We start from the raw sequence: 14,244 nt of genomic DNA, 5'->3' as shown, positions 1-14,244 counted from the left end.
AGTCTTGGACTTGAACAGGGAGATCGAGTGAGTAACTTGATGGCTTTTTGGAAAAGCAGGAGAAGTGGCGACGACCACGTCTGGTTGTCCGCACGCCACGATGGCTACTGGATGGGACTGCACGGGCAGAAGGGTGAAAGGGAGTCGAGAGGGGAATTGAAGGGGAGTCCATAGTTCATAATAAAAGGTTTTGGGTGAGATCGTGTAAATATAAATGTGCCGTTAACTCCACCACCACCACCCGACACAGCCAATTAGTAAGATTTGTCACGTGAGTAACAAACGCCAATTAGCTGTTACTTCAGCGCATCGGTTTAATGCCGAGTAAACCCACAATGCTTATAATTGAGTACGACGTTTCGCTGGTGATTACAACCAGCTTCATCAGGTGGTTTGCCAGAATTATGAGGAAGTCTTCCTGCTTCGGGTCTTAAATAGAACAAGATTGTGTCATTTATATTTACGTAATCGAACACGAAAACCTTGATTATGAATAATATTGGTGGCGAAAGCTTACGTGTTAAAGCGAGTCCAAAGTCATCATTATTATTATTCCGCTTGATAAGTCAGAAAAAGCCTCAATGTCTCAGGACCTTTTAAGGAGGATCTCTGCCAAGATTTTGTTGGAACACTGGGATGTTCGGCCAATACCAGTCACATTGTGCGAACCGAACGCCAGGTCCTTCTTGCTGTGAGGTACGAGTGTTACTATAAATACATGACTTAGGCTGCATAAAAACAGGAAGGTGATATGTACGGATTTCTGCAGACAATTAAGCACGCACATTTTAAAGTTTGACAGAAAGTGTGAGTGCGAATAAAGTACGTGGCTTTGCGCGTGCTAAAGGGTCCGTGCATTAGGTCTAGTATTTATTTGCAGCAGCATGCAATGTTGCATGGCTGTTTTGAAACTTGGTAGTGCAATTAGACAGCTTGTTTACCAAAAACATTACATAGACAGATGTCAGTGCATTTCACAACCGACCAAAGGTCATTTTGAGCCAATCACAACAGCCTGGAGGCCCAACTGTGGTTCAGTCAACCAGAAGACATCACAGGAATCAGGAAAGTTGATTCATGGCTAACCTGATAAAATGGGAAGTTCGGTGCGCCAGGTATCAGCGTGACATCACCGATTATGGCGATACCGTCACCGGGCATCACGGCAATTGCATCTCACGTCCAGTGGCACCACGTGGGAACAGAGGCGAGGACTTGTTGCCCAACTGTTGTCACGTCATGCGATTATAGTTGAACGATTGCACTGATAATCTGCAGCTTAAACAATTACTTAACAGGATAGTCTAGGTCTACACTCGAGTCAAAACCTTGGGCTTTCGTGACCAATATGATTCGTAATCACATTTTGGGTCAGATCGCTGTGCGAGTAAAATGTTGCGTCGTAAAATACCCTCCCCGCCACCCGACACAGCCGATTCATAAAGTTGTCACGTGCACTAACGTGGCCAATTTATTACCGCTTTAGCATCACCACCGGTGTGTTTGAGAACCATCTCACAACATTGCACAATTCTGGAAACTGCCCGATGATGCTGGTTGTAACCATCGGCGGAAACGTCGTATCCTAATGTCAAATGTTGTAAGACCGCTCTCCAAAACACAACGGTGCTGACAGCTTTATTATTTGGCTGTGTTGGGGTGGAGGAGGGATTCATGACACAAATTTTTACTTCCGCGATCGATCCGAACCGAAAATAAATTGTGAATCGTAATGACAGTTTAACGATTCGGCAAAAAAATAGCATTCAGGCCAAAACTGAATATGAAATAACATACACCGAGTAAAATATTGCTTGGGTTACACGGCACAGAATTGTGGAAACGTCTCGCAATACTGGACGGGCCCAGCAGCACACGCGTACCTGCATGTACTCACAACATGTCTTAGTCCCCCTTGCCCTTTGAAAAGTGCCTATTTTTAGCCTGTGAAATCAGCAGTTAGATCTGGCTGAGTTATCGCAGACCGACGACTCTGACATCCAGACGCGCTGTGGACCAATCGAGAACTCCGTTTAACCATCAGTGGCTGAACAATAATCATCGGCGACATCTCTCATCAGTGCCAGCTCAGGGTGCTCTCGCACAGTATTAGCCCCCGTGAGCTGCTGCCCGAGGCCACCTCGTGTATCCACAAATAAACATGTGTACAAATAGTGATATGGGGGGGGGGGGGGCACATGGATAATTTCCTTGACAAGTCTGCCTGGCACCACAGAGAAACGCCGCTCCCCCCCCCCCTCGCATGGTAGTGGGGGGGTGGGGGAGATGGGGTTTCACACAGGCCGAGCTAACCGCGAACCACGGGTTCGCGTTACGCACACCCAAGCCACCTTCGAGTCGACCCGTCGGGAGTGAATACGCATAGCCGCGAAATGGAGCAACCCGAATGAACGCGAGCACGATACACTTTCACCTGCTGATAGAGGGCAGCAGCGGTGAGGGGGGCGCTGCTCACCTCTTGCTGATTGGTGGCCCTCAGCCAGAGGTTGGAAAGGAGGGCCAGTCTATCTTTAGTATGATGACTGTTGACTTCACACACACAAAAGCTCACCAGGGGAGGGATGATGGACTGCGAACAACCTAGAGCAGAGAATTAAACCCACAAACTTCTTTAAGCCTCCGGCACTTTAACTACAGTGATGTCAGCGTGAAACGTGACTGTTAGGTACGGTAATAACAGGGGTCGTGAATGTAGATCCAGGCAGAGAATAACGTACGAGGAATTGAGTGGCAGAAGTGGGTAAGCAAACTTGTCAGCTCAGAAGAGGATGTGATGGAAGGAAAGCATTGTGAACAACAGGAGGACAAAGAGAAAGAGGTTGCGATTGACTCGGCACATGCAAGGTGTAGGGGTCCAGGGTAGCAAGGCAGGCACCCAAAGGTGAGCAACCAAGGGCATGACCCAAAGCCATCTGGTAGGATCGTGTTCACGTTAACTTTGTGAATCAGGTGTCAACTATGCAACAGTTGTGAGGTCTGAAAGAAGGAAGTAATGGGCCAAGTGATGCCAAAAGCAATGGTCATGATGCACGTGTGCATGTTGAACTTCTGTTGAACCGTACGTAGCCAACAATATGTATTGTAGAACTTCTTTGGCACCATACGTCGCCATCCGTGCTCATTGGAGGTGCGGGGGAAGGAGAGCAAACTAAACACAAAAAGCAAATTGTAAATAAATGAGTTTTCAATCTAGATTTTAAAGTGCATAGTTCAAGTGGTTTTCTAATGATGACCTCTTCATTGTGAATTGAGTCACAACACTTCTAACAACACAAGTGCAAGCTTTGCTGTGACCTGGCATTGGTACGGTTAGTCGCGCAAGTTGATTAATCGACTGATGATTGTTATTGGCTACTGGTGTTTACGGCCGATTACTCGGCCCATTGTAAAAATGGTTGGCAACCCGATTCGTTGAGTAAATGAACCGATAATCAATAAAGCAATCGATGAATTCATACATCGTGAAGTCCAGCTGTATTGTGATACCTTAGGACAGGGATCAGCAACCAAAATTACTATTTACTATTTTTTTTACCAGGCAAGGCCCACTGAGCTGTATAGCTCTCTTTCAGAAGCAACCTGGCCACAAATGATAGCTCAACGAAGTGGCTTATCACGTGGAAATGCACAGCGGCCAAATACTCTAAAAGCACGTTCTAAATGCGGAATGGAAAAACCGGGTGACCCTGAGAAAAATCCATACGACCACGGGGAGATGGAACCCACGACCTCCTGCACACCAGGCGAGGGAGTTAACATCTCACGGCCGTGGGGCACCCCACGATGGCGAGATGTATTGTATCTCAATATACAAGGAGAGCCATTTTATTCAAACTCGGTAAAAAAAACTCAATATTGCAAGAGCCGCAATACATTTGACTACGAGACGGTGGTCCCTAATAAATAAAGTCATGAAGCAGGCCCTTAAAGAGCCGCAAGATGCCGATCCGTGCCCGAGGACATGCTGCATCATGCGTGCTGTGGTGTCGTGGCAAAACTGGATTGCCGTCATATCAGGAAGTGCAGGCTCCTGCCTGGCTACATGTTACACTATTCAAAGAGCGATGTATTTTATCTCGCTTCATCACAATTGGAAACAAAATATGAGCAAGCCGAGATAAGGGAACCGGGTACCAATACCTGGGCCCTAAAATCTCTCTTTATCTCTAGCAAGCGTAATGCCAAAAGGGACGACCACGGCTGAGAACATAGTACTCTACAACAATTTTCATTGTACAATAAATAAAAGTTATAATTATTTCAATTACTTATCCAGAAAAAGTCTCATTGGGCCTTAAGACTCTTCAAGACGGGTCCTGCATGAGAATATTTCACCAAAATCCTTATCACGTACGGGTTTTTTTTTGCATACGGGGGAAACTGGTAACCAGAGAAGTCCCACAGACACCAAAACAGGTTTACAAGGCGAGCTGTTGCACTGCCATCTCTTGACCACGACGTCATGCAGCCCAGCGGGTTTGGGAGTTTTACGAATCAATGCGATCCACCAACCTTCTGCCTCCAAAGCACCGGACCCACGGGCATACGCTGGTTCAAATCATCACACGGAATCATTGGTCCATCTGGTGTTCGCACCGTTGTTATAAAGCAAGGGCATCTTCAAAGACGCTGTTACGCAGCCATAAGTATGCAGTAATGTTTGTCATATCCAGGGCCATTATCGATGTGTCTTCTCACATGAGTACATTGTGGGTAATTTTTTTAATACTGAAACAGACTAAGCAAATTTATAGTTAATACACCCAGAGTATTAATAGCAATAACTCCATCTTGTAGCACGCAGTTTCTGATAATTCTCAAAGAGAACAACTCACAAAAAAACACACAAATTCAGGAACTAAGGAACGCGGTGAGCCGGCCCCAACCATTGCCCAAGGTCTGCAGTCCTCTGCATGTTTTTATCAGATTAATGTTTGTTTTACATGTGGAAGGAAATGGGATCGTACAAGAGGCAACCGCACATATGAGAGGGGTACAACAATATCCCATGCAGATGGAACGGGTGGAGTCCACACTGACTGTGCTGCCTTGTGGCAGGCGAAGGTATGGCACCTCGACAACCATGGGAAGGGAGTTTAAAAACGTTTGGCTGATCCACAAACCGTCGCCTCCACGGTGCTGGATTCACCAGAGAAGCTGTGGGGGGTCTTCAACTGCGACGCGCTGCAACAAGAGGCAACGGGGCTACCATCTCGGTCGCATCACATAACGGGCCAAAATAAGTCTGAACGAAGGGGACAGAAAATGCAGACGATTAAAACCAGCTAAAGATTGATTGATTGATTCTTGAATGCACTTGCGACCCTGAAACATGACAACGAATCGAACTGTGAGAAGGATGAATTGTTACTTATGTAGGGGTGTTAAAGAGAGGGCCCGTTATGCATGGCAGCCTATGGAAAACAAACACAGTGGGCGGGGCTACGTAAGCGCACGGGGAGGTGCCCTCTACGACGCCCGAGCCAGACACCCTGGGGGGGGCTGGTTCGAACGTTATGATCCCCCGGGGCCCCACCCCTCAGGGAGGGGTTGGGTATAAAAGGGGATGTTCAAAGGGGCTCGGGTCAGTTATGTTAAGCTAAGGGAACAAGAAGGAAGACGTCTTAGATAGAGCCCTGGACTCCCCTGCTTCGATGTCCTTTTCAGGGCCGGACAGGATTGAGCCAGCGGCGTGGTCCCGAAAGCCAGAGCCGGTGCTCTTGTAAGAGCTGGTCTGGAACTCCGGGTACCGGGCCCGACTTACCAGTGTCGGGCCAGTTAGCCTCCCCTAGCCCATTAGTGGAGGATTCGGGGCTAGGACAGAGTTAGCTAGGGGTGTATTCCGAGTTATACGGGTGAGGGGGCCGAATACCCCTCGAGTGTTATATGCCCACTGTTGTACTGTAAAATAAACATACGTGTGCCTCAACCTCGGCGTCAAGCGTCTTCACCGGTACTTCACTTATCTAACACACATGGTATAGAAGAGCACACGCACTATAAAGACAAAGATTCCCCCCATATAGACTTCACAGACTATTGGGGTAAGTGCTGTTAAGGGAGCACCTATGAAGGCCAGCATGGCACACAAGGGGGTGTGTGGCCAACACCACGCTCGGCGCATTTGCCTTCTCAGTGGCGATGTTTACGCACCGCATTAGGTACTCATTTAAGGGTGTGTTGACCTTGGGGGGGTCCAGGACCAGTTGAAATATTCGCCAATGTTATTGGCCGTGAGCGCAGTGCCCCAACCGCAACACTACCGCGCTCCATTTAAACACTACACACACACAGTGAAACACCCTGGCGAGCTGGAATAAGAGCGGGGGAGAGGAGTGCTGGTCCGGCGGGTGGTGGTGATCTTGAGAGTCGAGCCATTTGCGATTACAATTAAAAGCAATGTGTGCGCTGTCCACTATATGTGCACCTATGTGATGCATGTAGTTAGGTTGTGTATTGTGTAGAGTCCGTGCCGTAACTGAATGTCATTGCCCCCCCCCCCTTATGCAACACCACCCCTCCCCCATTCCCCCATCCCAGCATTCCCCCACAACTAATGTATTACCCCAAGTACATTTGATACACTTTAACTACATGCATTACAAGTCATACACTATTCAACGTGCTCTAGTGCATGTTATCACGCACGCTATATTACACAGTGTGCTCTAAATTATATAGTATGCAAATTCCTTGTTATATTTACCATATGCTTGTATTTGTTTTGGTATTTTGTCTTTTTGTATTTATTTGCCGTACTGGGACAGATGAATGGTCGTGAGTTTGATCCTGACCCTGACGACTTCTGTATGTTTGGAGTTTCCATGTCGCTCTTCCCCCCCCCCCCCCCCCCGTGGTAGCGTGGATTTTTGTCCAGGTCCTCCGGCTTTTCCCTCCACAACTGGAATCAACGTGCGTATAGAGCATTTGGCTGTTATAAATGTCCACATGATAAGCCACCGGCACCGCCGATTAGCACGGTTGGCAATGTACGGTGTGAAAGAAGTTCAACATACAGAAATATATTCATTGGGCTATCATTTGTAGCCATTTTGCTTTTGAAAAAAGCTGTATAATGCACTGGGCTATATGCCTGGTAATATAAAACATAGTTTAGTTTAGATTTGGTGTAAAAAACGGGTTCACCACAGTTAGTAGATAGGCAGGGCACGTGCGTGTTGGGTAAAGTGAAAACTAATTTCTTTAAAACTGCTCTCCGTGTTAAGTTTGTTGTCCTTCCCCGCACCTCCGATTAGCACGATTGGCTACGTACGGTGTGAAAGAAGTTCAATATACATACATACAACGTGGTGTCAGGCCGCACTCATTACGCACAAAGTGCTTTCCACAAATGAACCACAATACCTTGCTGATCTCGTCAAAGAACATTAACCATCATCGCGCGAACTCCGGTCATCCTCAAAAGCAACGCCTTTTGGCTAGTCGTCGAACAAAGACGGTCACTGCATCGCGAGCTTTCAGATTCGCTTCTGCAGCCGTCTGGAACGTTCTTCCTTCCAATATTAGGAAGCCACTAAATCTAGATTGAAAACTCATTTCTTTAAAACTGCTTTTTGAGTTTCATTTGTTGCCCTTCCCCTGCACTTCCGATTAGCGCAGTTGGCTGCATGCAGTGTGAAAGAAGTTCAAAATTTTACATAGTCATTCCACCAGTTCCATGTCTGCCCAGCGTGGAAGAACAGCTAAAAGCCGTCTAGAGGGGCCCTCGAGAGCTCGCTCCATTGGAGGCCCCTCTGCCAGCAGTGGCATTAACAAAACATTGCAGGGCCGCGCCTTTACCTTCACGTGCAAATAGCACCACATACGGGATAACACATGTACACATCAAGCGGCTACCACGGCCGTGGGGCGTACAAAGCATACGCACACACCATTATCACTACTTCTGTCTGGAGCATTGCCCTAAGTCAGGCTGACTTACAAGAGACTGTACAAACTGTACTTTGTACAAACACACATGTACATTCCTAGATACTTAAATTATTATATTTGTTTACATCAAAAAGCCTAAGTCATATGGCTAATTTTCAAGAGGGTCCTGTCACGTGTCCGCAGTCTGGGACGATGATCCCACTTCAGTAATTTACTCAGGGCGAGAGGTTCGTGTCTGATCGAACCCGATCGCGTTGGATCTGATCAGACCCCATTCCGATTCAAGCAGACCCAATCCGCATTACGTCACATCCAGAAAGCCAGCGGACACAATCTGGATACCCATCAACAGGCCACGACGGAGTTGGACTTATGCGTTGCACAACGAGTGTTCCTTTGTTGTTCAAGTAAAACAAACCTACAGGAAGTGAAAATGTAAAATGTTGTGTCTCAGCACACTTCAAGGCGTGGTGGCGCATGCCTGTAACACAGCACTTTGGGATCAACGGTTGGCAGATTATAGATTTGTGAAACTGCCAAACTGGGTTTGCGACGTGGCATAAGAGATGACAGTACAGCAAATGGAGTCTCGAAGTCTTTGCGCGGCTTCAATTGTTATCCCTACGCATGTAAGGGATGTCATGGAAATCTGAGTTCCTTTGTCACGTGATAAATACTCGGAATTGGAGTGGGCCAAATATCCCAATTGCAGACATCGTTAAAAATTATCTTGAGACTCGGTGAGGATTGAATGAACAATAAATACTTGACCGTTCTATTATCGCTGATACTGTATTACCAAATAGTGCCACACGCCCTGTTACATAATGGTTTAAGACGCCCCCTGTTGGCGACAAGCGGGAGTGGTGGCGCAGTGGCTGGTCCATTGTCCTATGATACAAACGTGACATCCAAGTCAATTCTGAGCACCCCCGATTCACCAAGCAGCACTGACCGGTGAAGTATGGTCAAACACCTGCCATGACCGACATGGCATGGAGAGGCCTTTCATCCAGGCGTGGAACAATGATAACAACAAAAGGACTGCACACGTTTGTGACAACATACATGGGTTCAAGATTCAGATAGGGAAAATACATGAGTACGTTTAGACAAAAACAAACGAGTTGACGCATTCATGGCATTAATATTTATTTATTAAAAGTGACACAAACTCTATCATTAAAATAGATCTCCCAAGCCAGCAATGAAAACTCTGCAGCTATGGTTTACATAATGAATGCATGCTACAGGATGGGCCCCCCATAGGAACACCCGGCGTAAACAGTTTGCATCTGTTGAGTGGCACTTTTGTACAAGTAGACATCAAATGAGAATATTCAAATCCCATTGCCCCAAGCCCGAAAACAAGGCACCAAGCAACAACTGTGTTATTAGCATTCTCAAAATACATATTACATCACCCGAGCAGACAGGAGCGCCCACAATTTCTGAGAGGTTAGCACCGTGGTTACAGCACTTTGTCCCTATTAAATCCCAGCTGAAGGTCGACTGTGCTCATCATTCCTCTGTGGTTGGTAGAGGATCACTTTGTCCTAAATCAGTAGTCATGTTACAGAGAGAGCTGGCACTGTCATGGGAATTCTGAACTTCGAGTACACACATAGGTCAACCAAAAGATGGGCATACGCATTTGAGAATGTAAACTCCTGTAGCTGATATTTTCCCCTTTTACTGTACGGATGGAAATGACGAACCAATGGGGAAAACCTACAGGTTCTAGATTTGAAGCTTTCGTGACTGCAATGATTCATATTCTTAGGTTTTTTCGGTAAAGTCACGTAGGTATGTGACTTTACCGAAAAAAACCTAAGAATATGAAAACCTACAGGGTTGTTACACTGACTCCTGGGCACATGATTTTGAATTTAGCATTTAAAATGAACATTGAAAAATAGCTTTTAGAAAGTATTGTAACACCACAGGATCTTTCACAAATAAAACTAATTGACCTTTTGGTAAATCTCGCTTTGAAAATTATATGCGGCAACAACATCACTGGCTAGGACACTGGGGCTGGGCCCCAAGGCTGCTGCTGGGGTCAATGACACCATGACGGTGGGCGAAGAGCACTAGGCCCGGTAACTTGGCCATTGTGTGCTTGCCCACCTATCAGCCAGGGGGCAGCACCACACAACTCGGTCCATTTTAAATCCTTTATATTAAGTTCGCATGCTTGCTTGCTTGCGTGCTTGCTTGCTTACGACCGTGCAAATCTTTCGGTCGTTTTTTAACCCACTTCCCGTGATCCAATCGAGCTGACATTTTCTACACAGACTCGTTGTGCCAGACAATGTTCGTGAAAAAAAATTCCCAAAATTTTACGCTTTTTAGGCAAAATTTTTTTATTTTACATATATTCAAATAGAACTCATTCATGGCTTTGGCTGAACGTCAAAGTGTAAGAGCCCAGAGCGTAACCCCTCCAAGGCCGTGCGGAGTAGCGCAGTTGGTAGCGCCCTCGCTTCCCATGCCAAAGGTCGTGGGATCGATCCCCGCGTCCTCCACAGGCGAATATATTTTTTAATCCTTTATATTAAGTTCGCTGCCACGCATATAAAGGATTTATAGTGAAAAACTTTGTTTTTACGGGTTATACTTGTTAAATCCTTTATATTAAGTTCGCTTGCTTGCTTACGACCGTGCAAATCTTTCGGTCGTTTTTTAACCCACTTCCCATGATCCAATCGAGCTGACATTTTCCACACAGACTCGTTGTGGGTGACAATTAATGTTCGTGAAAATTTTTTTCCAAAATTTTACACGTTTTAGGACAAAAATATTATATTTAATTACCAATTGCTTAATGCTGCCATGCAATCATCTGACCCATAGGTGGCAGCCATCTCAAGCCAGAGGACGAGAGAACTCTAGCCGCCACGCATATAAAGGATTTATAGTGAAGAACTTTGTTTTTACGGGTTATACTTGTTAAATCCTTTATATTAAGTTCACTTGCTTGCTTGCGCGCTTACGACCGTGCAAATCTTTCGGTCGTTTTTTAACCACTTCCCGTGATCCAATCGAGCTGACATTTTCCACACAGACTCGTTGTGCGTGACAATTAATGTTCGTGAAAATGTTTTTCCAAAATTTGACACTTTTTAGGACAAAAATATTATATTTAATTACCAATTGCTTAATGGTGCAATGCAATCATCTGACCCATAGGTGGCAGCCATCTCAAGCCAGAGGACGAGAGGACTCTAGCCGCCACGCATATAAGGATTTATAGTGAAATACTTTGTTTTTACGGGTTATACGGGTTATACTTGTTAAATCCTTTATATTAAGTTCACTTGCTTGCTTGCTTGCGCGCTTACGACCGTGCAAATCTTTCGGTCGTTTTTTAACCCACTTCCCGTGATCCAATCGAGCTGACATTTTGCACAGACTCGTTAGGCGTGACAATTTATTTTCGTGAAATTTTTTTTCCCTAACTTTACACTTTTTAGGAAATTGTTTTTATATTTAATTACCAATTGCTTAATGGTGGCAGGCAATCATCTCACCCATAGGTGGCAGCCATCTCAAGCCAGAGGACGAGAGGACTCTAGCCGCCACGCATATAAAGGATTTATAGTGAAAAACTTTGTTTTTACGGGTTAATTTTTTTGAATTCATGATGAACGCCACAAGAGTGACTGGGCAGCCTTATAGCCCAGAGACGACATCTCGAAAGGCCCATCGGATAATTTTATGCCAAACTACGATTTGGTGACTTAAAGCTTTCGTGACTGCAGGAATTCATATTCTTTGGGTCTTTCAGTAAAGTCACGCAGATAGGTTGAAAGAAAATAACAACTATCTACGTGACTTTACCGAAGGACCCAAACAACACAATTTGGTGCCAACATTTCCATAGTACGAGGATGGGCCCCGGTGCCAATACTGCGGCTGCCAATAGCAAACTGTAAAAACTCATGATAGAGCAGTCTTGCCACACATGTGCCGTGGCTCGTGCCTTGAAGGGCTTGCAATTACTGTTAGCCAAGGGCCTTACAGAAATCGCATGCCGAGGCAGGGATCTACACCCGCAGCGCAACGCTCGCGTCATTCTCCCACCCTACATGGTCAGGTGCATGGGTTACGTAGGGAGCTGGAATGAACACCCCTGGAAAAATGATGGGGAAACGGTCTGGGTGGGTGCCAAATCTGTACGACAAGGCCTCATGATCATCGATGTATATTAGTTGACATCGCAGCTCACTCGAGTGGGTTCTGAAACATCAACGGAATGAATAAGCACAACTTGACCAGAGGACTGGATCACAAATGACCTTAGAATCACAAATTTCCAAGTATTCCAGTAACATTGTATACACTAGCATCTATAGTATATACCAATACGAAGGACACGTTGGACACGCATCTGACAACAGTTTTGATTCGTCTTTAAGCACGAATTATTTATACTGTTTGCAGTACATTTTTGGCATTGGTTTTCACGTACATAATTTGTTTGTTTTTTTCCGATTCAAGCAGACCCAATCCGCATTACGTCACATCCAGAAAGCCAGCGGACACAATCTGGATACCCATCAACAGGCCACGACGGAGTTGGACTTATGCGTTGCACAACGAGTGTTCCTTTGTTGTTCAAGTAAAACAAACCTACAGGAAGTGAAAATGTAAAATGTTGTGTCTCAGCACACTTCAAGGCGTGGTGGCGCATGCCTGTAACACAGCACTTTGGGATCAACGGTTGGCAGATTATAGATTTGTGAAACTGCCAAACTGGGTTTGCGACGTGGCATAAGAGATGACAGTACAGCAAATGGAGTCTCGAAGTCTTTGCGCGGCTTCAATTGTTATCCCTACGCATGTAAGGGATGTCATGGAAATCTGAGTTCCTTTGTCACGTGATAAATACTCGGAATTGGAGTGGGCCAAATATCCCAATTGCAGACATCGTTAAAAATTATCTTGAGACTCGGTGAGGATTGAATGAACAATAAATACTTGACCGTTCTATTATCGCTGATACTGTATTACCAAATAGTGCCACACGCCCTGTTACATAATGGTTTAAGACGCCCCCTGTTGGCGACAAGCGGGAGTGGTGGCGCAGTGGCTGGTCCATTGTCCTATGATACAAACGTGACATCCAAGTCAATTCTGAGCACCCCCGATTCACCAAGCAGCACTGACCGGTGAAGTATGGTCAAACACCTGCCATGACCGACATGGCATGGAGAGGCCTTTCATCCAGGCGTGGAACAATGATAACAACAAAAGGACTGCACACGTTTGTGACAACATACATGGGTTCAAGATTCAGATAGGGAAAATACATGAGTACGTTTAGACAAAAACAAACGAGTTGACGCATTCATGGCATTAATATTTATTTATTAAAAGTGACACAAACTCTATCATTAAAATAGATCTCCCAAGCCAGCAATGAACACTCTGCAGCTATGGTTTACATAATGAATGCATGCTACACGATGGGCCCCCCATAGGAACACCCGGCGTAAACAGTTTGCATCTGTTGAGTGGCACTTTTGTACAAGTAGACATCAAATGAGAATATTCAAATCCCATTGCCCCAAGCCCGAAAACAAGGCACCAAGCAACAACTGTGTTATTAGCATTCTCAAAATACATATTACATCACCCGAGCAGACAGGAGCGCCCACAATTTCTGAGAGGTTAGCACCGTGGTTACAGCACTTTGTCCCTATCAAATCCCAGCTGAAGGTCGACTGTGCTCATCATTCCTCTGTGGTTGGTAGAGGATCACTTTGTCCTAAATCAGTAGTCATGTTACAGAGAGAGCTGGCACTGTCATGGGAATTCTGAACTTCGAGTACACACATAGGTCAACCAAAAGATGGGCATACGCATTTGAGAATGTAAACTCCTGTAGCTGATATTTTCCCCTTTTACTGTACGGATGGAAATGACGAACCAATGGGGAAAACCTACAGGTTCTAGATTTGAAGCTTTCGTGACTGCAATGATTCATATTCTTAGGTTTTTTCGGTAAAGTCACGTAGGTATGTGACTTTACCGAAAAAAACCTAAGAATATGAAAACCTACAGGGTTGTTACACTGACTCCTGGGCACATGATTTTGAATTTAGCATTTAAAATGAACATTGAAAAATAGCTTTTAGAAAGTATTGTAACACCACAGGATCTTTCACAAATAAAACTAATTGACCTTTTGGTAAATCTCGCTTTGAAAATTATATGCGGCAACAACATCACTGGCTAGGACACTGGGGCTGGGCCCCAAGGCTGCTGCTGGGGTCAATGACACCATGACGGTGGGCGAAGAGCACTAGGCCCGGTAACTTGGCC

At 45.5% G+C, this 14,244-nt stretch overlaps 1 protein-coding gene across 3 annotated transcripts in view; it reads right to left on the bottom strand.

Annotated features, from left to right (window-relative positions):
- The window catches only part of USP47 (ubiquitin specific peptidase 47), an 80,106-nt gene that overhangs the window by 56,848 nt on the left and 9,014 nt on the right, over nucleotides 1-14,244 (bottom strand). The window lies entirely within an intron of this gene.

This window comes from Lethenteron reissneri, chromosome 37, assembly GCF_015708825.2.
Source record: "Lethenteron reissneri isolate LAM-NWPU_2019-01 chromosome 37, ASM1570882v1, whole genome shotgun sequence".
NCBI classification, from domain to species: domain Eukaryota; kingdom Metazoa; phylum Chordata; class Hyperoartia; order Petromyzontiformes; family Petromyzontidae; genus Lethenteron; species Lethenteron reissneri.
Note: the sequence above shows the minus strand (reverse complement) of the source record. Positions and strands in the feature narration are given on the sequence as shown.